Source organism: Anabrus simplex, chromosome 2 (assembly GCF_040414725.1).
Source record: "Anabrus simplex isolate iqAnaSimp1 chromosome 2, ASM4041472v1, whole genome shotgun sequence".
In the NCBI taxonomy this organism is placed as follows: Eukaryota; Metazoa; Arthropoda; class Insecta; order Orthoptera; family Tettigoniidae; genus Anabrus; species Anabrus simplex.
The window spans coordinates 684,771,017-684,798,552 of record NC_090266.1 but is presented as its reverse complement, the minus strand read 5'-3'; the positions used below and the strand labels follow the sequence as shown (position 1 = coordinate 684,798,552).

Genomic DNA, 27,536 nt, shown 5'->3' with positions numbered 1-27,536 from the left:
GACGTTTCACCGAAGACTGCGTTCGGCATTGTCAAGGGTTCCGACTGACTTCGATAGCAGCGAAGCTCTCAGTGGAATGAAGTGCTGTTGTAATTCCACATCATTATATAGTGCAGGATACGAACGCTGCTCGCCTATTGGTCCGGCATGGTGGGAGGCGATCGGTGATTGGCTGTTCTTCCGTCAATGGTTGTAGTGTTAGGGAGCCCAGTGTACATCAACTTGCCTTGGCGGAGGCAGGCAACTGATCATCCGTTGCTTTTTTCTGGTCTGCGGCGGCTATCATGTCCTCCAGGATTGAAAGCGTCCAGGATTGGAAACCAGGCTTTGTTTATCCGTTCAGATTTCTCCTTACGGTTGAAGCTGTTGGTGTGCTTCAGGTTTCAGTGGTTTGCCTCTGTAGCCGAGCGTGATAAGACACAGTAGCTGAAAGTACTTCGGTACCGCTGTACTGTATGTCATGGCCTGCTAGCAGCTAGTGTTCCGCGACTGATGATCTATCTGCTTGTCCCAGCCGGCTATATATGTTATGCTCCTTCAATCGTGTGGCGATGCTGCGTTTGGTAGTGCCTATGTATACCTGGCCGCAGCTGCACGGGATCTTGTAGACACTTGCTGTGGAGAGAGGATGGCGCTTGTCTTTGGCAGACCTAAGCAGTTCCTGGATTTCCTTCGTCGGTCTGCATTTGGTTTTAACCCCATGGGACTCCAGTAACCTCCCTATTCTCTCAGTTATTTTCTCAATATACAGCAGAAAGACTTTAGCCGCCGGCCTCTCCTCTTCTTTCTTCTTGGTTGTTAGACGTCTGGGATGGAGTGCTCGATGGATATCTTTATGGCTGTACCCGTTAGCGCGTAGGGCACTATTGAGGTGGCCGAGTTCCTCGTTTAAGTGCTGAGTTTGACAAATTCTCTTAGCACGGTCGGTTAGTTTCTTAATCACCCCGTATCTTTGTCGTGTGTGGTGGTTGGACGTCTTTTGAAGATAGCGGTCTATGTGGGGTGGCCTGCGGTATACAGTGCCTCCAAAGTTTAAATCGGCAGTCTTCATTACCAGAACTTCCAGGTAAGGGAGCTTCCCATCGGTTTCTGTCTCCGTAGTGAACCGAATATTGTTGTTAATACTAACGAGGTGATGTAGAAACAGCTGTAATTATTCCTTCCCATGGCTCCAGATAACAAAGGTGTCATCTACGAAGCGCAGCCACACCTTCGGTTTCAGTGGTGCGGTCTCGAGTGCTGTTTCTTCGAACTTTATTTATGGAAAAGTTTATCACTGGACTCAGAGGACTGCCCATGGCGACACCGTTCACTCGTTCATAGAAATTGTCATTGCACAGGAAACAGCTTGTGGCGAGGCAATGGTTGAAGAAGTTGGTAATGTCCTCGGGAATAATCTAAGCGATGTGGTCCAGGGCCTCATTCACAGGTTCCTTAGTGAAGAGCGAGACCACGTCAAAGCTGACAAGCAGGTCTTCGGCTACTAACTGGATGTTATTCAGCTTTTCTATGAAGTGGCCTGAATCCCTGACTTACAACAGTGATCCACCGATGAAAGGTTGCTTCATCTCTAAAAATCATTCAATAAATTAATACTTCTCTGAATGTTAATAACATTAATATTATGCTTAATATTTAATGAATCAGCTATATTTGTAATAAAAAATTATAAGGTAAAGCTTTTTTCTATAAGATTCATGAAAAATTTCAAATACTTCTTCGATTTTAATTGTATCATACGTATTATCTATTTTTATATAACAAGTATTTATGAAAACGTTTCGTCTATAATTCTATTTGTTATGAGGATTTACCGTCGGTGGATAACAATTATAACACCGATTATGTAATATATTAGAGTTTCCGCATGTCTGACAATATTCTAAATCGTTATCCATTTATTAAGAACGAATTTTATTATCCTACAATTTTTACATCTATCTCATCTGTCTCAAAATGTTTTTACGAAATCGTCTTTCCATTTCAATTTTATCTATAAAATCATTCCATATTTTAACATTTTTGTTTCCCTAATTTCAATATTATTGACTATTTTGAAATAAACAGCGATGGTTTTAATCACCAATTTATAAGGTACTGATTTAGCTGCATAATTATTAATGAAAGTTGAAAATATTTATTTAGTTTAATTTCTATTAGTAGCGTTTTCAATTAAATTTAATAAATATTTGCGAAGACGATTTAGTCTGTACGATTTTGTATTATGCTTACTATTTTTTATATATGGATAACAGATACAACACCTGTTATTTAATTTGGTACTGTTTGCACAGTTATTACATAATTCTGGAACTTCCGGATGTTCTTCTTGTCCTTCTTGTTCTATTTGTAGTGGTTCTCTCATTTTCTCTTCTATTGCAATATCAAGATAAGATTTTTTCATATTTATATTGACTTCCCAAACGTCTTAATTCTCCTTTTTATCGCTTAATATTCCTTCTTCTTGATTAGATTTGTGTAATATGAGATTAATTAATTCATACTTTTTCAATTTAGAACAACCTTTGTATTTCTTTTCTTTACAGATTCTTTTGTAATTCTGAGGCTGTCTTTATGTTCAGTTCAGCTTCCATTTATACACAAATGTTTTATCAATATAAAAAGTGGATAACTATTATTTCCACTGCCGGGAATTCCCGGTGGCGAAAATGTTTATTCGTGAATGATGATAATAATACAAGTAAATTCTTGTATAATTACTATACTCACACTTGAAATATAAATTAATTTCCATCTTTCGTAGAAACCTCACTATATTTATGAAACTCGTAGTATTATGTAATGCACTCTTTGAACATTGACATACTAACATCAATATACACACTGATATTTATAGTATATGTTGTGAGTAATAATTAGCTATCTTGGACAGAGAACAATTGTGGATGTTCATCTAATTTATGTTCGATATCCAATCTGTTTAGTACATTCAAAACGTTGAACAGTGCCTTTTATATAGCAAAAATTAAGCGCTTATATTTTCTGTGACAAAATATTCTTAAAATTTCTTTGTAATATCGAAAAAGGAAAATGATTTCTTTGGGCAATATATTCCAAACAATGATAAATCAAATTTTTCTGCTTTAACTAGAGATTCTAAAAATTCATTGTATGCATATACAACCTTATTCTTAAAGAAATAAAGCAATTCATTAAAATATATCTAAAGGATGAATCCATTGTTGGTGGTAAACCAGGAAATCTTCTAGATATTAATCCATGTCGTTTTAGTTTGAATGTGCATTCATCTATTTCTGTAAAAATTACATCTTTGTAGAAAATAAAAGTATGACCAGAGTAAGTATTTATCGTCGTATGGATGTTTGCATCTGATCCAATGTTCCACATAGATATATATTTTGGATAACCAATTACAGGCATTAAACTCGGATAGTCCAACATATAAATCTGGTTGTGGATAATCATGGCAATCTCACCTGATCGTCTATGATAAGCAGCAGTGATATTTTTGAAATCTTGAGGCAAGAATGTCAATCAATCATCAATGAGCTGAGGACGCGTATTTTTATCGTTGTTGAATTATTGAGATCGACAATCCAGAACCATTTTTTGTGAAATATATACATTGACTGATTAACCATTTAAAATGTATTTACATTTATTTCCCATAAAACAGGATCATTTGAGGGTCTATTTTTAGTTAGTGATATATTTGTAGCTTTATCTTCTGAAGGTTTTGCATATAAACTATGAATAGCGAGAATGTCGTCTTGATGAAGTTCTATTTCACTTTTGTTGGACGTAAAACAATTGTGGAAGTTCATCTAATTTATGCTAGTTATCCAATCTATTTAGTTCATCCAAAACGTTGTCCGCCTCCATAGCGTAAGGGTTAGTGTGATCATCTCCCACCTCGGGGGCCCGGGTTCGATTCCCGGTACTGCCAGAAATTTAAGATTTGCAGGAGGGCTGGTATGTGGTTGTAATGGTTCATGCAGCTCACCTCCAATGGGGTTGTGACTGAAAAGAGCTGCACCACCTCGGGACGAGGACACGAGTTCACTTCATCCAAAACGTTGAACAGTGCTATTTCTATAGTAAAAATTAAGCGCTTATATTTTCTAACTGAGACAAAATATTCTTTAAATTATTTTTAATATCGAAAAAGGAATACAAATCAGTTTATGTAAAGGACCAATTTTAAATGATTTACTCAAATCTATATGTGTAATAGTGTTTTTTAATGTATCTGTTTTAAGATATACAGAACAAAAATTCCTTAATATTATCTCCTGAGTATATAATAAAAACCGGATATTTGTCCGACTCGTTGACTGAACGGTCAGCGTACTGGCCTTCGGTTCAGAGGGTCCCGGGTTCGATTCCCGGCCAGGTCGGGGATTTTAACCTTAATTGGTTAATTCCACTGACACGAGGGCTGGGTGTATGTGTTGTCTTCATCATCATTTCATCCTCATCACGACGCGCAGGTCACCTACGGGTGTCAAATAGAAAGACCTGCACCTGGCGAGCCGAACCCGTCCTGGGATATCCCGGCACTAAAAGCCATACGCCATTTCTTTCTTTTTACCGGATATTTGAAATTAGAAAATGAAACAAATATTCTTGTTATATAAATGCATCTGGATTTGTTGAATGTGATATTCCTAGAGCATATCCTATTTCATGTAATAAAACATTACAAATATTTGTTTGATCTTGAGGTGTACTTTTATCAATATTTAAGTACCATTTTTTGTCTTGATCAGTATGAATTTCAGTAGGTGAATTAATGCTATTTGTGTAATGTGCGTGAGCCATCAAATTTATCAAAACATTGTCCACCAATTTTTTTATTTCGATGTGGATATCCTCGCTTGTTAGAAATAACGATATCTGGATTCCGTATATCATTTTAAAACTGTAGATCAGCCACGCTTCGATAGCGGCTTCGGCTAATCCTAGTACTTGTTGATTAGCTAAAGCATATGCCATTTGATACTTTTATTATTCCATTCATATCTGCTTGCTCTAAAATTTATTTCACCTATAGCACCACATCTCGGTCTATTTATTATTTCTAATGTTGCTTTATGTAATTTTCCAGTTATTTCAAGATTATAGTATTCTTGGAATAATTTTAAAGCCTATTGATAAGTAGGTAAATTTATACTGAAATTTTTTTGTTCATATAAATAAGTTAAATGAGTTATGATACAAAGAGTTTGATTTTGTGATTGCGATGGTGGATTACTACTCACTATTGTTATAAAAACGGAAACAAATATTATTCTTTCCATTTATATAGAAATAAATTAATTTTAAAACTATTGAGAGGTGGTAATTCACCATCCCTAATTTTCAATGAAATTATGGAACCCAGCTCAGTACCGGGTCTAACATATAATGAGTAAAGAGTGCATTTTGAATCAGTTTAAGACGATGTAAAAATTGCAGGATTTTAAAAAGTTCGTTCCTAATAATTGGAAGCTGTTATCGATATCAAAAACAACCAACTCGTTTTCAATAGTAAACAAACGTGTTTGATTATTTTAGAATATAAAAGACCAAGAGATGAAATTTATGATAATATAGACAAATGAAACAAAAATATATAGAGAATTAGGCGTCGGTGAGCGACCGACACCTTATAATTTGCATTGATACGCTATTTTTATTAATGAATCAGCACTTTATAAAATTATAATTAGACCTAAAATGCCAATTGCTGAAAAATTTACAGATTGGGTTACTAAACAAGTTTTACTATCAATAAGAAAATATGGCGAATATAAACTACAAAATGAAATTAATTGTTTAGGAAATAAAGTTGAAAGTATGAAAAATAGAACAGAATTATGCTCAATACCGCCAGAAATATAAATGAAGAAAAAATGAAATTATTGAAAATAAAAATGAAATTTGAACATCATGTTACCTCCAACCAATAATCAAGGTAAGTATAATGAATTTATTTTAATCAAGAAAAATCACATGCGGAAATATCCATATTATGTTATAAGAACTCAAAATATTTCTGAAAATTCTAGATTGAATAAATTACAAGAAGATTATCCAGAAATGGCAATAATTTTAAGAATCTGAAATCCAATCTCAACAATTCTATGTAATTTTGTGAAAGAAATATTACCAATTATTTCTCAAGGAAATTAATTTCATTCAAGTTTAAACGAAGCTACTCTTATAAGAGAAATAATGAATATTACAATAGAACATTAATCTATTTTATTTAGTAATTCAAGTCTTATTTAACACTGATCTCCACCAAGAAATAAATCTATTAATATGTTCTTTTGAACCAATAGTAAACTACCAACCATCATATCTCCTCCCTGAACGTCAGTATGGCTTTAGAAAACATCGCTCGACACTGCAGGCAGTAACGAACCAAGTAAGTGAAATAGAATAGGCTTTAAGATTTCCAAACGGAAGGTACTACGCAGTATTCATCGACTACACAAAAGCCTTCGACACCCTAAACAGAAAAGTAGTGATTGAGAAACTAGTACAAATGATTGGAGAAACACATAGCATTACATTCCTTCTGAAGAACATCCTAGAATACAACATAGTCAACATAAGTGATGGCATTTCTATTTACCAAGATATTTTTCAGACCAATGGGGTAATGCAGGGTGACCCAATTAGTCCAATACTATTCAACATTGCAACAGCAGACGTATCGAAAATAGTAAAATTCAGTGAAACAGTATCACAACATATATGCTGATGACATGGTAATTGGGTCATCCAACTTGGAAGACCTTCAGGAAGCAGTGAACAAGCTGGAAACATGGGCAGAAGAAAATGATCTTCAGATAAACGAATCTAAGACAGTAATGATGATCTTCAGAAAAGGAGGAAGAGCTGCAACAAAGGACAAAATTAAATTTCAGAACAGAGACCTAAACATAACGAATTCCTTCAAATACCTTGGTATAATCTTACAAACGAGAAACAACTCCTACATAATGCACATAAAGGAAAGGGCAACAACAACCATAAAAGCGATATATAGAATTAAAGACCTCCAAAAACTTTCTTTAAAAAGAGCAATATAGTTATTTCATGCTGCAACAAGCCCAATTGCCACCTATGATATCGAAATTATTTGGGAAAATTTACCTGTGGCTGACCTTAAGGCTCTAGAGAATTTAAAAGCCAGATTTCTAAAGCGAGTGTTAGGTGTGCTTACGAACACGAAGTCCAGGTTAGTGTACGAACTTTGTAAAGGGCCATTCTATATCGAGGATCTAAGAATCAATCTAGTTCTGCTATTCACAAGATAAAGCGCAAATATAATTGAAGAGAGAAGAATGAAACGAGCCCAATTCGAGCTCGAATTCTATGCCACCGACGCCATGCTGGAGCGAAAATGGACAGAAGCGAACTACGAACAGCGACATGTAGTTACAGGGATGGCAGTCCATGGCTTCCACCATAAGCTATGTGCGACTAAGCGATTCCATAAGGTGAACGAAGAGTGTGTGTGCTTTCTATTCGAGGAAGCGTGTGATCGCTACCATATACTTAAGTGCAAGAAAACAAGATCAATTTACGTATACAGTAAATACAATTAACTATTAAACTCTTTGCATATTTGTGCGCATTTCACTTATTATTCACTTATTATTTATGATTGTAAGTACAGGAGATATTATAAGTAGAATTTTGTAAACATTATAAAATTATTAAGGATGAGCTGTGTGTTTAAGAGAAAAAATTGTTGGCGTAAATTGTATAATATTTTATTCTAGGAACATTTTCTTCTTCTCTTGTTAATTTAAAATTTAGTGCTTGACAATAATGTATTTTAGTGTACCATTTGCCACCGAGGTAGACACCTCAATTGCAAATAAAGAGATTTTGATTTTGATTTGATTTGAAGATCTACTATAACATCTCTTAAATTATCAAATTTCTCTCGATCATAATTATTTATATAAAACAAATTCATAAAGTACAGTTTCATCATTTTATCATATATTACATTCAAAGTTTCTAATAAGTTATAACTTATGTTACAATTATCTAATTCTTTTAAAATATTGATTAGCTCATTATATAGGAAATATTAAAATATATTATTATCTTTATTTACCCAACTATTAGGTGAATTATCAAAACCTAACCATTAATTTTTATTATCTTTCATTCTTAAAACTTTTCAACGAGACATATATCAGAATATTTTGTTTTTTGTAACTCCAATTTGTAAAATTTTCCCTTCATTTTTTATATATTTTAGTTTATATGTAATTGGATTACTTAGTAAAATATCTTTTATTACGAATAATTCTGTAGACTAATTTGCAGTATAACCTGTTGCAAATATTCTTTTTCATTTTACTTATTCGAACTTTATCACCAGTATTATATTTGTGCTTATTCTTCAAAGTTCTATCTTTATTAAAATATTTTCTAAACTTTGTTTCTTATTATTTTAATTTACTTCTTTGGTTTCGTTTTTATTATACTATGCTTTGTATTATTATAATTATCTACTAATTTAGATAAAATATCAACCCCTATATAATTATTTATAATAAATGTATTATTTATAATAAAATTGTTTCCACATTTTTTCTTTTAACGTTCTGTTGAATCTTTCAACAACAGGTGCTTTTACTTCTGAATAAGTTGAGTAATGATTCATAATAATTTTGTTCATTAATTCAGAAAATTCCTTATTAAAAATTTCTTTACCATTATCAGTTTGCAAGTATTTTGGAATTTATCTTTTAAATAGTTCTGAACGCTTTAAAAATATTTTATCGGGTTTATCTTCAACGGGAATAGCCCAAGAATATTTTGAAGTAACATCTATGACTGTTAATAAATATTTATATCCTTTATTAATTTCAGATATACCTTTTAAATTTCCAGAGTTCATTTCAACTAAATCGGCTTGCCAAAGATCATCGATATCATAAGTTTGAACCTTTGGTCTTGATTTTTCTCTCATGTGTATATGAAGTTCATTTATTCTTTCTTCTCTAACATCCTCATTTTCTAATTTTTTTACAAACTTACTTTTTACTTCCACATTCTGAATATAAACCTTCAATTCTAGTTCGACCTTAGTTCCAATTTAATGAGGATGAAATGTTTCATTAAATTTTTTTGCATTTTAAACGAAATATGATCATGCATTTATTAAGATGAAACGGAATATAATTATTTAAACAATTAGTATCAGGTTCATTTGCACCAAGCATTATTTCACCAAAGACAATAATTTTCACTTAAGGAGGTAAGATCTTTAGACAATCACTAATTTTAAAATGAGTTTATGTAAAGAACCAATTTTAAATGATTTACTCAAATCTGTATGGGTAATAGTGTCTTTTAATATATCTATTTTAAGATATACAGAAGGAAATTCGTTAATATTATCTCCTGAGTTTATAACAAGAACCGGATATTTGCAATTAGATAATGAAAGAATTATTTTTGTTATATATACTTGATACAAAAATGTGTCCACCATTCCAGTATCTGCCATTGTTAAAAGGGTCTTACTTATTTCAATTTTATCAAACACTTTTCTTTCTGATTTCTCTACCTTTTCTTTTAATTCATCAGTTTTTGGTTCGATAGCTGTTAAATGTTCTTTAAACGAAATTTCTATTTATTATTTTGTATAATATTTTTGAACTCATTTTTAGTACTTATATGTTTTGAACTGGTGACTTTACTATTGCTTTATTAAATTGTTTCAAATTAACCGCATCACTATCTTCAATGCCATCACCAATATTCCTTAATATGCTACCTCTGAATCCAAAATAGCCATTAGTATACCATATTTTACTTTTGACTTCATCATCAAATTTGCCTTTATATATAAAATTTTTAATTTTATCATCTACATACTTCTTTAATCAACATGATCATCAACATTATTTATTAATTTTTATATTTTTCGGATTCATCATCAAATTTCTTTTTAGGTAACAAATCTTTAATTTTATTGCCTACATCTGCCTTTATATAAACATTATCATCAATATTATTTTTAAGTCTAATATTTTTAGATTATTTATCAAACTTATCTTCAAATTTAAAATCTTTACTTTTATTATCTATATCTGTCTTTTTATTAAGATTAATATCAATATTATTTTTTATTTTTAATATATTTTGGGATACTTCATCAAATTTATTTTCAGATTTAAAACGTTCAACGTTATTGTCTATATCTCTCCTTTTATAAACATTACATCTATAGTTTCTATTAATTTTGATATTCTTTTCGTTCCTTTATCAATATTTTCTGTAGATATTAATTTTTTAATTTTATTGTCAACATCAATCTTTTTATAAATTTTCGTTATTAAATTTGAAATTTCCATGAATTCTCTATTAAATTTGGATAACAAATCTCTAATTATCTACATCTTTCTTTCTATAAACATTATTATTAGAATTATTTATTCATTCTAATATTTTTTGGATTCTTTATCAAAATTTTCTTTAGATAACAAAGACTTAATTTTATGATCTATATCTCTTGTTATAATATTATCAACTTATTTAACTTTATTTCCGAATATATCCATTTCTTTCATTTACATTTTCATTAAAGTTTTAATTTTCTGAAAACAACTTCAGAACAAAAATACACAAATGACCACATATATATTAATGAAAATGTTTACTTCTTTGTGTATTATAAAACTAATAGTTTGAACCCAGATAATTAACTAACTGTATATGTATATTACCTCCAAATGAGTAAAAAACGAATTTTTCATTATTTATTTTAAAGTAACACATCCAATGAGCACCAGCATGTTCAAAAGTATCTACAGTAAAAATTTCTCATTCATTTTTGTGGGGATTTTGAGGTAATTCATCAATCATAAAAACATTTCTACAATATTTTATTTTTAATTCTTTAACTATTTTTACTAAATCAAAATTACTCAGTGGTTTATTACATCTTTCAATTTTTCAATTTTTTTACATGGTTGTCTTATATCTCCACTAACTTTCCTTTCTATTTACAAATTACGTGTTTTTGTTCAGATAGTTCAGCATCTTCCTTTTGCTTTTTATGAACTGCACTTGTAATTGCTGCCGCACCACCAGCTAATGAGCCAATAGCACATAATGCTGCCAGTAATAGTTGTAAAATTCCTCCTTCAGGTTTAGTTAATCCAGAACCTTCTTTTTTCTATTTTAGATATTCATATATTTTTGTACAACTGGAATAGCTAATGTTAAGAATAAACTTCCTATTTTTTAATTTTTGTTGATTTCTGATTCTTTTGTATTGAAACAGGAACGCCCGTACTTCAGTTTTGCGGAGAGCATGAATAACGCCAAGGCGTGTACGGTTCATGCTTTAGAGAGTATGAGAGAAGTGTAGTGAAATAAGTTCATAAGGCGCGGCTGTGAGCTTGCATCCGGGAGATAGTAGGTTCGAATCCCACTATCGGCAGCCCTGAAAATGGTTTTCCGTGGTTTCCCATTTTCACACCAGGCAAATGCTGGGGCTGTACCACGGCCGCTTCCTTCCAACTCCTAGGCCTTTCCTATCCCATCGTCGCCATAAGACCTATCTGTGTCGGTGCGACGTAAAGCCTCTAGCAAAAGCATAAGTTCATGTTTGAAGTGGAACTTGCAGTTTATTCTAGAGAAATGCGTAGAAATTATATCACCATTTACAGACGAATATTTTGAATGCCCTTGAAGATGTGGAGGAGGCGTCGTTCTGCGGCGTCGGCGTCGCCTCCCGTCGTCGGCACCGGCGTCGTTCCACGGCGTCGAAGTCGTCCCACGTTGTCGGAGTTGACCCACGGCTGTTGTCAGCCGTTGATGTTGACGGAGACTCGAACCTGGGGCGGTCGTCTGATGATAGTGCAACGTGGAATAGTTGTTAAGTTTTGTATTCCACAAAGTCCTATGAAAGGAGCAGAGAAATTTAGAACTTTCGCACAGAATGTCAATGGAATCTGATACGACACTTCTCTACCGCACTGCATTGCGAATTAAGGCGAGACACTATTTGCTGGTCGAATAGGTTCCACTGTAAATGGTGTGGACGCACATTTGAAAAAAAGAGATGAGTTCAAAGTCACAGTTCTGTGAGAATAATCAATATTGTTCGTGCAATAGCCACAATCGAACTTGAAATGATAAGCAATGAAAATAATCTGGAACTTTCTGAGATGCGATAGTCTAGCACTTCACTCAGTCTCAAAGGAAAATAAATTAAGTCCTTTGGACACAGTCTCTGCACTGCTCGCAATGAGTACATGCAATGTTCTAGCACACACACTCGTAGAAATAAATTAAAGTCTCTACGAAGACAGAAAGAAACAGTTTTATGACAGTCTTGTGAAAGGGAACCAAGTTCTGTTACGACTCAGTCTTAACGAAAATCACGTAACTTCTCAGAGGTAAAGGTATCACTGAGGCACAATATTACACGTAAATTTAGACAGTCTTTATGATGGGAATTGACATAGTCCCTCGAAAAGAAATAAATGTACAGTATTCCACGAATCAGCACTGTCCTTGAAAGGAAATATCTGCACAGTTTTATGAAAGTAAATATTAGCACAGTTCTGTGAAATGGATTGACACAGCCTTTTAGAAATGAAGATTGACACAGTTTTATGCAAAGAAAATGTTGACACTGTTTTTCCCACGGAGTGATTGACACAGTCTTTGAAAGAAAAGTAGGCACTGTCTTTACGCGAAGTTAGAGTCCACAGAGAAGGCTTTCAACACTAGTATTACGTACTTTCGAACTCCTGTCCTCAGCCGCACAGAGTAACGAACCGTATCACATTGCGAGGCGACTGGTTCATGACGATGTGCTCGCTCGCACACACACTGACTCACTCAAGGCTGGCGACTTCCTTTTATCGCCGAAGGTCGGACGGCGAGACTGTAAATGTGAGCGTCTTAAAAAATTCATATCTCGGCCATCCTTCCATTGATTTTAATGAAATTTTGGTTAGTACGCCGTAGCATTTATTGTCCAGGCCTACAAGGTGACGTTCTCCAAATTATGATTTAACCTTGCGTTCGTGATGAAATGCCATAGAATAGGAGAGAACTTTCGGTGTGACGTCACTTGGCCTTGGCTGGCACTCTGGAGCAGCGCTTGCTTGCATGCTGTCCCCCCACAATGCCTGCGCGCTCGGTGCTCGTTTTGAATCCATACGTTTTGAATCCAAATGTGTGAAGAGTGCTATTTAAAAATCTAATTATGTATGGAGTTACTTTAGGAAATAAATCCATTAAATTTACTCATCATCATCATTGTTATTCCAACATTTTCCTTGTGATAATTATTATTTCCATTATTTTCTTCACCATGAATGACAATTCATCTATTAAATCTTTAACATTATTCATCCAAACATTCAATTGTTGCTTCTGAGTATTTTTTTAACAAAACCAATCCCAGATTTAGGGGGAGTGGATAGATATGCAGATCTTTGTATTCTATTTGGTTCTTCAGAATGCCATATATCACTAATCAGTTTATTATACTTTTCCAACACTGGGTTTTGGATTATTTGGATCATTATTTTTATGCGTTGCGTTTGTCATTTTTTTTAATTTCCATAATCATTTTTATCTTCATCATTATAATCATCATCGTTTGGTATATCATTTGATGTAAAAAATAACATTAAGCCTTGTGTGGCTTCAAAATTATTACCTTTAATTATAATTATAATATCATCATTATGAAATTCAATTTTTGAATCACGTATAAAATTATTATGGAAATCCACATCATATCTTAACCCAAATTTAGGATCACTCATTCTAAGTAAGTATTTTGAAAATATTAGTCCTATATGTGTAGTAGAATAATCATTTATTCTTTTTGGAAGTCCTGATTCTAAATTTTTTCTGACTTTTCTTGCTGATTTTAAAGCTTTCTTTTTCTCATTACTGACATCAAATTCATCTATAACAGCAGAATCTTCAGAACTAGAAGCAAAATCGTCTTTATACTCATTTTTATAAGAAATTAATTGTTTTTAACGTCACACTTTTCTTCTATAACCTTAATAATATTTTCACCAATATTATCCAACTTCTGTCCTAAAGCACTGACAGCATCTATAACAAGTTACTCTTCATAAATTTCTCATATTCTGTTATAGGCTGCTTGTTCCATTTTAAAATTCTTCTTTCATTTCTACAGATTTCTTCCTATATTGTTTCGCTTTCTTAACAGCCTCAGTATCATAATGAGCAAACATAATTTATTAACGAAAAAAATATGTTAACGTTTATGTTTGTGTTAACGAATATATTTGTGTTAACGTTTTTATATTTGCAGAAATGTTCTAAATTTATTTCTACATTTTCCATCATTAGTTTTGCAATATATGCTACAAATTGCTTTAAAATCTTCAAGCTTCATATCTCCACCCACAGATTCTTTATAAATATGATTTAATATGGTATCATCTTGTCTAAATATGTTTAAAAAGTTCAAGTTATCTCTAAACAACTGTTTTGGTATTTTAGAATATGTTTGAACTAAATAAAAACAATGAATGCCTTTATATCTTCCCCGAGTAAAATATTCACGAACAATATCTTGTTCTAACATAAAATCATCAAAAATTACAACTGAATTTTCTTCACATTCATCTAAAAGAACTATACTTTCTTCATCACTAATACTTTAACAATTGATTTTTCTAATTATTCCTCAATTTTACAGGTAGAATAAATATAAAGTTTATTTATTTTACTCCAGTTTAACCACCCAGGTTTTAAGGTGTAATTATCAATCATTAAAGTTGTTTTTTCCGCAGCCACTAGATCCAATGATTCCGCAACGAATAGAATTTGGTAAAAGTTCTCCACATCTATGTTTTATTTTTATCTTAGGAAGTATTACTGTTGGATCCAGTCAACTTTTTTACTCGTTTTATTTATTTATTATGTAATAAATGAATAAAATATTTGAATTAAGTGGCACATTATCTGTTTTAGAAAAAAGATTAAATGTTCTATTGCGAGATGAATTTTAAAAAGTTGGGTTAATACGATTTTATCCAACTTTCTGAACTCCAAATGAAAATGAAAACCTACAACCTGCTTTCCAGTCATTAACCAGGTCAGGGATGTAATGAATGAATCAGATATAGGCCGTTATTACGATGGGGTCGCCACTCCCAAAGTGATTTACATTAATGACTGATAGATGCTATGAAATGTGAATGGAGAGTGTTGCTGGAATGAAAGATGACAGGGGAAACCGGAGTACCCGGAGAAAAACCTGTCCCGCCTCCGCTTTGTCCAGCACAAATCTCACATGGAGTGACCGGGATTTGAACCACGGTATCCAGCGGTGAGAGGCCGACGCGCTGCCGTCTGAGCCACGGAGGCCTGAACTCTAAATATTACAACAAAAATAATAAACTATACAGTGAAAAAGTGTCAGGTACGATATCTGAAATACTTATTCCACCAGGACAATATAATACAGAAAATTTACAAAAAGCTATTCAAAGTGAAGAACCTAAGATATGTATTGAACAAAATAAAATTCTAAACAGATTGGAAATAATTAGTGATTATAAAATATATTTTGATAAAAAAAAGTACTGGTTCAGTTTTGGGTTTTTATAACCAAATTGTAGAAAAAACAAAACACTTGCTCTCAACTTACCAAAAATAATTCCTTTCGAAATGATTAAAATCCATTTTAACTATACTGATGGTACGTTTATAAAAGATTCTAAGCAAATATGAAACAAATATTGTTGCTTCTTTTGAACCTGATTTAATATATGCTACACCAATAATTTATGAACCAAAATATCCAATATTTTTTTCAGTTTCCGATATAATTCAAAACTTAAAAACTATAACCAATGAACACGATGAATTAATATATTTTAATCGTTCGAAAGTAACAGTAATTTTAGAGATGAAATAAAAGTATTGTAAAATATTTGAAAATATTTTAAATAATTTTTCTGGTAATAAACGGATAAAGTAGAAGGTTGTCAGTGGCAGTCATTTCCTATCAATGAAAAACTAAAAACAATTTGAATTTGCCTAACAAGGACGTAGAAATTGTTATTCAAGTTGGAGATGGTTGGATTTATAACAATGCCTATTTGTATCTTACTTTAGATGCAATTCATGCAGATGGATCTAATTATTGTGAATTTAAAGGAAGATCGAATGTGACACTGATAATTTTCCCACTCAGTTATGGCAAACAGTAACTATACAAATCGAGGATATACTATTTGTCGAATTGTACATCCAAATATTTCTTCAACATTTCTTTATCGCCTAACTTCCACTCAAAATGATAACGTACGAAGGCAATTATTAATAATAAACTGCAGAAGAATCAAGTTAGGTCTTATATCCCTTAATACTCTTAGGTGGATTTTTTAAAGATGATAAAAAGAAGTAATGTGGGAAGGCGACTTAAGTTAACTGTTACTTTTACTTAGAGCCAAAATGTACAAGATGCTTTATATAGATGGTTCACTAAAAAGGTAGAATTAGCTGATGTCGCTGGAAGTAAGCCTAAAGAAAGAAAAGTTACTGTAAATTCGACGGAAATAAGAATACCACTTGTTAAATACGAACCAGCTTACGAGCCAGAATAAAGGAAGCAATCCTAAAAGAACCAAAATCACCTATATCATTCTATCACCTACAAACTCAAGAAATTTCTGGCATTAGTGGAAAAAAAGAATTTCGAAATAGATATTACTAATTACTACAATTCAATGCAATTTGATATGCCGTATTTTATTTTTGTTGTGTTTCAAACTACTTCGCATTCAGAACTTACGAGATTTGACATCTACGCCAGGGGTTATCATACATTCACACTTTATTCTTTCCTTTCCCCGAAGTGGCCATTTCTCCGAAGTTACTTCGCCAAGGAATCTGTAGGTTCCGAGCAGCTTCGGTAATTTAGACATATCTGCTAACGATCTAAATCAAATCAAATAAAATAAAATCAAAATCTCTTTATTTGCAAATGAGGTGTCTACCTCGGTGGCAAATGGTACACTAAAATACATTATTGTCAAGCACAAAATTTTAGATTAACAAGAGAAGAAAATTTTCCTAGAATACAATATTATACAATTTACGCTAACTTTTTTCTATTAAACATACAGCTCATCCTTAATAAATTTATGTTGTTTACAAATTTCTACTTATAATATCTCCTGTACTTACAAACATAGTCAACTCATATAAGTATGTGGAATTACTTCAAATGATACTGTAGAACTGGTATAAGATTAAAATTTACATTGCATTTGTTTACTTTTTTTACCCATTTTGGAACCTAGGTAGCATAACGACCTGCTGCGTCTTAACCAGAGCCTCCTTTTGCCACCAATTTTCAGAGTTCCTGAAGGGCCTTCTACAGGACGCAATGAAATATTAACCTCAACCCCTCTCTTTCCTCAAACTCCGACTCGTTTTCACTCAATTTTTTGTTGAAGGAATATATAGAGATTTGAACCAGGGAAGTGTGGGCCCTGGCATTTCAAAGAGAACAACTTCTAAACATACCAACACCTAGCCACTTGAGCTACCACGGCAAGAAAATGTTGGCGTTTAATTTAAGAGTATATATACTTAGTTAATGTCGAATATAGTTCGAAAATTTCTGGAAGAAGGTAGGTTTGAACCGCGAATTTGCGGAGTATTAAGTGGAATATTATAAGCATTCGGCTATCAGTAACATACTGCAATCAGAGCTAAATAGGATATATTGAGATAACGGTGGAATACCAGTAGTTCCTATATAATCCAGTAGATGGTTTACTTTTTATAGTCCTACTTTAAGTAACAGACGGCGTATTTCTGTTTATTATTATTTTCGTCAGATGCCAGTAGCTCTCGGGTTGCCGGCCGCCATTATGATCCTGGGGTTGAAGCTGCTATCTATTATCTGCGAGCCATTTCCGGCTTCTAAATAGCTCTTCCTTTTTGATTTAAAGGAAAACGCAGGAGATATACAAGCTAATTCAATGGTTTTTGTACCGGGCGGTACACCTCCGCTCCGCTAATTCAAACATTGCGCCAGTTGAAACTCCTCTACTGGAGGAAGCCTGAACTTTAACTACAGTGTTAATTCTCAAGTTTCTCAGAAGATGTCCCTACTTGTAAATTTTGAAGTTTTCTGAACTGTGTCATTTTCGATGTATTTTTGTTTTGCCTGTAGTAAGAAGCGTGGACATTCTCTTCCAGATGGCACTACTGAAGGACTACAATTATGCACCCTAGTGCGAAGTGAAAGAACTTTGTTTGGGGAGAAATTTTGGGTTCATAAGTTTGTTCTTTGTTAAATTTCTTTCAGTCATTGTTTAAGTTGGCAATATTAACCCTTTCTTTCCGCCAGTTTTGAATTTGACCAATAAGGAATTTCTGTAATTAATTTTCCACCAATAAGGGGTTTCTTCTTCGTTTAGTGTAGTAGTTTTTGCCATTATCCAATAAAAGGCTTGTGGGCGGGTGTTCTCATTCCTGAAACGCCTCGAACATTCCACGAGGGTATATAAACTGCTGATTTTCGGGTCTCCGCGCCACTTCAGTGACATCTATCATTGTGTAAAGTATGTAGCAGGGGGCGGGAAGCGCCTCTTTCCTCGGGCAGCAGTTCAACCACCAGGTAATGGCCTTTTAATAACTTCTTTTCTTGCTAGCTCAGCAGTTTAACTCTCGGGGCAGGTCCGAAGCCTTTTCCATGTAACTTTCCTTTAAAATGTAAAGACACTTGGTATCTATTCTATCTTTTAAACTACAAATTGGGATAGAGAGTGCTTAACCCTCTCGAGCTCCCACTCATATTGCTTTGAGGTGAACTTATTTTCACAACCGTTTCTTCCCTTCTAATGTAATGTAAATCGTTTTCTTATATAAGTCACCTCTTTAGTATGGGATTAGCCCTTGCATTAGCGGCCTAGTGCCAAGTAGGTTTTAGTAAAGTATATTAGGAGTGCAGTTTCGCCTCCTCTAAAGTTGGTATTTTGGAGGCCACGTAATGGTCCTGTTTCTTCACTGAATAGGCCTCAGTAGGTTGGGTATTTTTACCCCTGTGTTATTTGTGTTTGGAGGTCAACTTGAAAGTGGAGTTTGGTGTGGCCTTTGATAGGCTTGAACTTAAGAGCTGGTCGCTCTTTCTTAAAATTTGTTTCTGCGTGCCTCGAGGAGGCTTTTCTGTGTAACTGGGAGCAAGAGCTCCTGGGCATGTTGGGGTCTTCTGCCCCTTTGTTGAATCTTGTATATCGTAAGGTTGGGCTTATAGCTCAAGAATTGTGTGTCTGGCTCTCGGAGCCCAAATCCTGTAACACTGTAATTGTACACTCTTGAATTGTTGCTAGGCTACTGAGTACCTGTTATAATTGTTATTTATTGATCTTGAAAAGAAAATATAACCTTGTTGAATTAACTTTAATTTCGTATTTTGAGACCTGTTCACCCCAGCACCTTCTTTTACCTCTGCACATCCACAATACTCCGTAACAGTTTTAATTGAACTTAAATCCGTTTGGTAAATAAATAAAAATAAAAACAAAACAATGATTATTATTATTTCTTAGATTCTTATTTTATTTTTGCGGATTTTTAATTTTATAGAAATATTCATTTTTATATATTTTACTAATAGGGTGATTTTTGTGGGGGTCTTGCGATTTTTATTTAATTTTTAAATTTATAGAATTATCGTCCGCCTCTGTGGTGTAGTGGTTAGCGTGATTAGCTGCCACCCCCGGAGGTCCGGGTTCGATTCCCGGCTCTGCCACGAAAATTTGAAAAGTGGTACGAGGGCTGGAACGGGGTCCACTCAGCCTCGGGAGGTCAACTGAGTAGAGGTGGGTTCGATTCCCACCTCAGCCATCCTCGAAGTGGTTTTCCGTGGTTTCCCACTTCTCCTCCAGGCGAATTCCGGGATGGTACCTAACTTAAGGCCACGGCCGCTTCCTTCCCTCTTCCTTGTCTATCCCTTCCAATATTCCCATCCCTCCACAAGGCCCCTGTTCAGCATAGCAGGTGAGGCCGCCTGGGCGAGGTACTGGTCATTCTCCCCAGTTGTATCCCCCGACCAAGAGTCTGAAGCTCCAGGACACTGCCCTTGAGGCGGTAGAGGTGGGATCCCTCGCTGAGTCCGAGGGAAAAGCCGAACCTGGAGGGTAAACAGATGATGATGAAGATGGTGATAGAATTATCAACTTTTGATATTTTCCCTAAGAATGGAGGATTTTTGGAGAAAAGATATAAAATTCTAGGGAAAATTCGAAAAAAATATGAAAAAGTTAAAAAAGTGGTATTTGGTACAGAGCCGGATTTTACATCCTCCAACCTTTTAGCGATTTAAAATAATCTTCGTCACTTTTAAAACAAGGTCTTTCATCTGCAACTATATATTTGAAACCAGATAAGCTTGTTCCAAATAATATTTCCAGATCAAACCTTTTCAGTCTTATTTTTTTCGGGTTTTAATTCGCTATTCAAATCAACACCATCATCATCATCATCATTGTACAGTTCCAGTTTCCCGGGTATGGTTACCGAGCGTCCTCCACTTCTTCCTGTCCATATACAACTTGTTATGGAGAATATCATCCACTCTCCATCCTCTGGCAGATAGATCAACCTTGATGATATCCATCCATCGGGTTTTAGGTCTTCCTGGAGGTCTTTTTCCCCTCCACCTGTTTTTCCAAATTTCTTTCAGCTGTTCTTGTAGGCTCCATTCTCATCACATGCCCGTACCACCGTAGTCTGGATGTCTCGATTCTGTCTAATAGGGATGTCTTTATTCCGGCTTCTTTCCTCAGCTCCTCATTTCTTAACTTGTCCATCTTGGTCTTTTGGATGGTGGATCTAAGAAATTTCATCTCTGATGTTTGCAGTCTTGATGAATCTCTTTTTGTGAGGGTGCACTCTTCAATACCATAGGTCAATATTTGTATGAAATAGCTGTTAAACATCATCAGTTTGGCCGGTTTTGGAAGTATATCATCCCATAAAAGTGTTCTTAGTTGTTGGTAGAATTCTGATCCCTTTTGCACTCTGTAAGTTCCTTTCTCAACAAATTATCACTGGGGATTACACTTCCAAGGTAAGGAAAACTATTCACACACTCTAGCTGGCGGTATCCTAGTTTTACACTTGCTGGACGACCTTCTCTGTTGACTGCCATCACCACGGTCTTGGTCTCGCTGATGTTGAGGTTATATTCCTGGAACTGGGATTTCCATAAGTTGGTTCTGGTCTCTACTTCCTCTTCTGTTTCACCCCAAATCATGGTATCATCAGCATAGCCCACTGCATTCAGTTCACCTAACTTTTCCTTGACGTTCTACATTATATTGTCCATAACAGTGATGAACACTAGTGGGGACAGTGCACTTCCTTGTTGAACTCCACTTTTGGTCTCAAACTATGATGATCGACCTTCCCCAATTTGTACACAGCTATTACAGTCTTTGTACAACATCTGAATTTTCCTTACCAGTCCTTCATTTTTTAATTTTTTTTTTGCTAGTTGTTTTACGTCGCACCGACACAGATAGGTCTTACGGCGACGATGGGACAGGAAACGGCTAGGAGTGGGAAGGAAGCGGCCGTGGCCTTAATTAAGGTACAGCCCCAGCATTTGCCTGGTGTGAAAATGGGAAACCACGGAAAACCATCTTCAGAGCTGCCGACAGTGGGGTTCGAACCCACTATCTCCCGAATGCTGGATACTGGCCGCACTTAAGCGACTGCGGCTATCGAGCTTGGTATCAGTCCTTCAGGCACATTTCTTTTCCTCAGGCATTCCCAGATCTTATCTCTTATAACACTATCATAGGCCTTTTCTATATCCAGGAATACAATGACCAGGTTCTTGAGTTTCTCCCAATACTTTTTCATCTGTATGCGGGTGCTAAAAATTAGATCCATTGTTCATCTGTTACTTCTGAATCCATATTGCTCCTCCTCTAACTTTGGTTCAATGATGGTTCTCAATCTCCTTTCTATGATCTTCTCTAGAAGTTTGGGTTTCCGTCTGCTGCCTCTCTCTTTTTCTTTGCTATTTGCTTTACGTCGCACCGACACAGATAGGTCTTATGGCGACGATGGAATAAGAAAGGCCTAGGAATGGGAAGGAAGAGGCCGTGGCCTTAATTAAGGTACAGCCGCAGTATTTGCCTGGTGTGGAAATGGGAAACCACGGAAAACCATCTCCAGAGCTGCTTACAGTGGGGTTCGAATCCACTATCTCCCGGATGCAAGTTCACAGTCGCGCGCTCCTAACCGCACGGCCAACTCGCCCGGGGCTGCCTCTCTTAAACAGGGGAAATTATAACGCCCTTGCTCCAATCTTCAGGTATTTTGTTGTCGGTCCATACGGCATTTAGTACTCTGTGCAGCCATTGTATACCCTGGATGCCTGCTGCCTTTATCATGTCCGCCTTCAATTCATCTGCACCTGAAGATTTTCCTTTAGGCATAGATCTTAAGGCTGCCTCAGTTTCTGTCCAGGTGATGGGAGGTTCCTCATTGTATGCTTGGATTTCCGGTTTTGTATTTTGTTTTTGTACTGGTCTATTCAGTAGGCGGTCGAAATGGTTCTTGAGGACTTCTCTCATGTCACATTCTGTCCTAACCAAATTTCCATTTTCATCTTCAAGTGCCTTTATTGTACTCATTGGCTTCCTTTTACCTCTCATAACACTATACAGTAGTTTCTTATTGCCTCTGCTGTCTTCCTCCAGTTTCTGAGTGAATATATTCCATGCCCTGGTTTTTTCTTCTGTTAACTGTTCTTTTAACGTCTAGTTTCTTGTTTCGGTATAATTGTTCGAGGTTTCTGATCTATGCCTCGTCTCTAGTAAGATCCGGTTTATTTTTCTCCCGATTCCTTTCTTTCCGCAAGAGATTTCTTTCCCTGATTGCTGCTCTCACTCTTTCATTCCACCAAGGTGTTTCCTCCTCCCTTGTTTTCATACTTGTCTTTCCACAAACTTCAGTTGCTTCCTTAACCAATGTGTCCCTTAGTCTGGTCCATTCTGCCCCTCCATTTTTTCCTTTCATCTCTTGGTAACAGGGTTTTAATCTGGTTCTGATACTCATTTCTCTTTTTTCTTTTCTGGAGTTTCCATACTTTGATATTTGGCATTTTCCTGTTCTGTACTTTTGGCACACAGAAGTTTCTCAGGCCCGCTGATAATAGACGGTGGTCACTGTCAAGACCGTAGCTGGTATTACTCTGGCATCTGTTACCATTCTGCTCCTTTCTTCATCTGAAATGACATAATCAATCACAGTCTTTTGCAGTCCATCCCAACTGTATCGTGTTATCTTATGGCCCTGTCTCTTCTTGAATCAATTATTTTTGACCACCAACCCATTCCTCACGCAGAAGTCACCTTCTATATTTCTTCGGCAATATCCATGAGGTCCCATTACGTTCTCATATTCTGTTCCATCTGTCCCAATCTGTGCATTCAGATCTCCTACAACGATTACTCTCTCTTTACTAATAACTTTTCGAAATCATCCAGAAACTGGTTCTTATCCTCGTGACAACATCCAGTTTGAGGAGCATACACCTGTACCAAAGTAGTTTCTCTTCCCCTAAGTGCACAGTCACCTTTAGTATTCTCTCACTAACTGAATGTTAGCGACTCCTTCTAGATCTTTACTCATGATGAAACCAACACTGTTCCTCATCTCTTTGTCATTTCCATGCCAATACACTGTATACTGTTTTCTTAATTTCTTCATTCCGTTTCTTCTCCATTCGGTTTCACTCGTCCCCATTATCATTAATTTCCTCCATTCCATGAGGTCCACTAGTTGTTCACTTTTTCCTGTGAGACTGAGTAAGTTGATGGTTAGTCTCCTCCGGGATTTTTGGCATTTTTGCAAGAGACTGTCTATCATCAGGCTATAAACCATCATCCCTGACATGAGTCTGCTCATGCTGGCGTCTTAATTTAGTTGATAAATGCATTCCGAGGCTCTTATGTGTTTTGAAAGCAACTACAAATAAGTTATTTTACTGGCTTGCTAGGCATAACGTAATTGAGGATTTTCTTTTGGGCGTTTACTTCCTTAGCCTTTGAAAATCCCTCCTCATTCCAAAAGGTAGTGGGTTCCATCTGTACTACCCCCAGAGGAATGGCTTGCCTCCTCCGCCAACTCCACTGTACCGAATCAAATTCTCCGTGTTTGCTGTCGTTGAGGTCTTCATTCGTTATCCTGAGCTGGGACCCTTTACTAGATGTTACACACTGGGTCACTGTGCTCTGGGACAGGGGCGCCACTCCCTGGGCAGGGCTGCCTCTAAGAGGGTCCCTACCTGTTACCATATCAACAATATTCTTTAACAGATTTATGAAATGGAAATCTCCTTGTAAACAACTTTGGTAGAGGATCTGGTAATGGCGATTCGAATTCTGTTTTGGTATAATTATATTGATGTCCGATTCGTTGGCTGAACGGTCAGCGTACTGGCCTTCGGTTCAGAGAGTCCCGCGTTCGATTCCTGGCTGGGTCGGGGATTTTAACCTTAATTGGTTAATTCTAATGCCCCGGGGGCTGGGTGTATGTGTTGTCTTCATCATCATTTCATCCTCATCACGATGCGCAGGTCGCCTACAGGAGTCAAATCCAAAAGACCTGCACTTGGCGAGCCGAAGCCGTCCTGGGATATCCCGGCACTAAAAGCAATACGACATTTCATTTCACTATATTGATCATCGACTAATATTCGCCACCATAAGTAAGAAACTTTTTCAGGTTTCTCGTTTGGTATATTTGGGAATTCGCTCAGTAACTTATGTTCTTCTTCTGTTAAAGTATGTCTCAAATTCAAGGATTTAAAAGCAATGTTCTTAGTATTTCTACATATTTTAAAACTTGTTCTTGTAGATCTACCATTTGGAGTAAATTCTTTTATAGGTTTTCTTATTCTGTAAGGTGTACAAATCTTTGTCTCCATTTATTACGGACAAAAATCTCTCCAGTATTGGATAGTAAATTTATCAATATAAAACTCGATTTGTCCACACTTCGCCTGAGATGAACGTTTTAAATTCTGCAAAGTCCATCCTTTTTTTCAATTTTCTTCATTTTTGAATTGTCGTTATTTTTCGGGTGGTTTGGGTGATTTGGGGGTGGTTTTAATGTTTTTTGTTTTTGGACTATTTTACGAAAATGTGCTTTTTAAAATCCTGCCATTTTTCCGATGCTCCAGAGCCGGCATATCGCATCTACTTTGCAATTGACCGTAAAACATATTGTACACAAAATAACCACATCAAAAATGGAATTACATATTCAATTTTTGTAAGTAAAGATTTCATTTACACTGTAGTCTACGTCGCTAGGAAACATTTTTTTCATTCTTGTACATTTATTTTTATGTTAAAAACCAGAAGAGGAAGAACATAGATACAGTTGTTACTCTATAATATGCTATAAACATTAATTAAAAATGTCGTCCGAAACAAAACTAGTTAGCTATTCAGAAACATACAGTTCTATGATCCATTCATCCTTTCTCTATTTAATATCTTGGCAAGTGTATAAAGTCAGGTTCATTTTCAACTATGCCTTTCGTCTATACTGTATATTTCTCTCTGATTTTTCTCGTTTACAGTCATTTAGCAGATGGGACGCTTCCATATGTGTATTGTATAAAATGCATTGATTTTCGTTATTTTTCCCTCTTAACGCTTTGTTCTTGTATACTCCCGTCAACCACCAATTGATTCCTCCCATTTCCTTCTTTGGTAACATTTGGGTCCTTATTGCCGTATTTCCACTTATTTTATAAAATTCTACTAGTGTTCTTTTGCTTCTACGTTCTGTCATTATTTGTCTTTCTTTGTCTTTCACTCTTTGGACTACCTTCTTACACAATCTCCCGTCATCCTTCATAAATTTATTCCCCACAGCCACCCAGTATGTCTCATTTAGATGTTTCATTTTTTGCTGATATGCTATGCTTAGAATTTCACATCCTGCCCATGTTTTTAGTCTGTAGTGATAATTAGCAATCCATTTCACAATATTTGTCGGTATACTCATCTCTTCGCGCACCATTCTCACTACACTATTTGCAGTACTGCTTGGGGATCCAATAATCATTTTGGCAAATTTTCTTACGACTACATCTAATGTTACAAAACGGTGATAGGTCTATACTCCCCAAATTTCTGATCAATAGAATCACTTTGTTTTAACTACTGAATTGAATATGTTCTTCTGCACTTTATATTCGATTTTTATCATCTTTCTCTCCAGTATTTTTATACTAGTCAAGGATTTTACGTCTTTCACTTTCGCCCTTTTATCCGTTCTATCCATCTGCCATTGCTGTTTATAATCGTCCCTAGGTATTTAATTATTTTAACAACTTCTAGATTTGTCTTACCCATCCACCACTGTTCGCTATTTAAAACCTTGTCACCTTTTTTACAGACCATTATTCTGGTTTTATTTGGATTATCTTTTATACTCCACTCTTTGCAATAATTTTCTGTATCATTAATACTACTGTAGTTTGCACCTTGGCAGGTGTTAATGCGGTTAGAAGGATGTCGTCAGCGAAGATCGGGCCTGGAATATCTACAAGAATAAACTCCTTTCTCAAAGCCTTTTGATTGGATAATATCGTTAATAAACAATGAAAATGATGTAGGTAACTGTTTAAACCCTGTTTGAAACACAATTTTGAAAATATCTCTCCCACTACTATACCATCTTTCACTTTGACATTCATTTAAATTCTGAATGTGTGTTTTCAGCTGCTGTTATAATTTTGCCTGATACTCCGATCTGCCTCAACGTATAGACGACAATCCGTCTACTATCGTACTCGAATCAAATGCTTTCTCTGAACATATTGTTGTAATGTATATCTTGTCTCTTTAATTCGTCATGTACCTTTCCGTTATTGTTTTTACTACCATTATATTATCACTTGTCCTCGTTCCCTTTGTGAATCCTTATTAGAGGTTCGACAGGTTCGAGCGCCCCTCTGTCCAGTACATCAGTCATTTTGCCAATATCCCAGCATATATCTTGCTTAGTGAATCCAAGAACGTTATTCTTCTATAAATATTGGGATTTCACCTTTTATTTATTCTCAAAGAGAGATATCAGCTTACAAATGGTAAGTGACGGCGAGTAAACAAGAACAAGGTAAGTGAAACAAGAACACAATTGCTTGCATTGTTGAGTCTCAGTACGTAGATTTTAATATTAGGATTGACTCCCTATCGCGTAAAGTACAAATTGTGATGGATAATATTTAGTAAATCTTTAGCCTCTGTAGCTCAGCCGACAGCGCGCTGGTCTCTCCGGTTGCCGTGGTTCAAATCCCGGTCACTCTGTGTGAGATTTGTGCTGGAAAAAGCGGAAGCGGAACAGATTTTTCTCCGAGTACTCCGGTTTTCCCTGTCACCATTCTTTCCAGAAACACTCTCCAATATAATTTCACATCATCTGTTAGTCATTAGTCATTGCCCCAGAGGAGTACGACAGGATTCGGC

The 27,536-nt window shown here is 35.4% G+C and overlaps 1 protein-coding gene across 1 annotated transcript in view; it reads left to right on the top strand.

Annotated features, from left to right (window-relative positions):
* The window catches only part of LOC136864371 (uncharacterized), a 366,118-nt gene extending 339,449 nt beyond the window's left edge, over positions 1-26,669 (top strand). The window contains exon 8 of the transcript XR_011017770.1: positions 26,560-26,669. The gene's annotated coding sequence lies outside the window, so the exon portion shown is untranslated. The remainder of the gene's footprint in view (positions 1-26,559) is intronic.
* Positions 26,670-27,536: the final 867 nt, after the last annotated feature.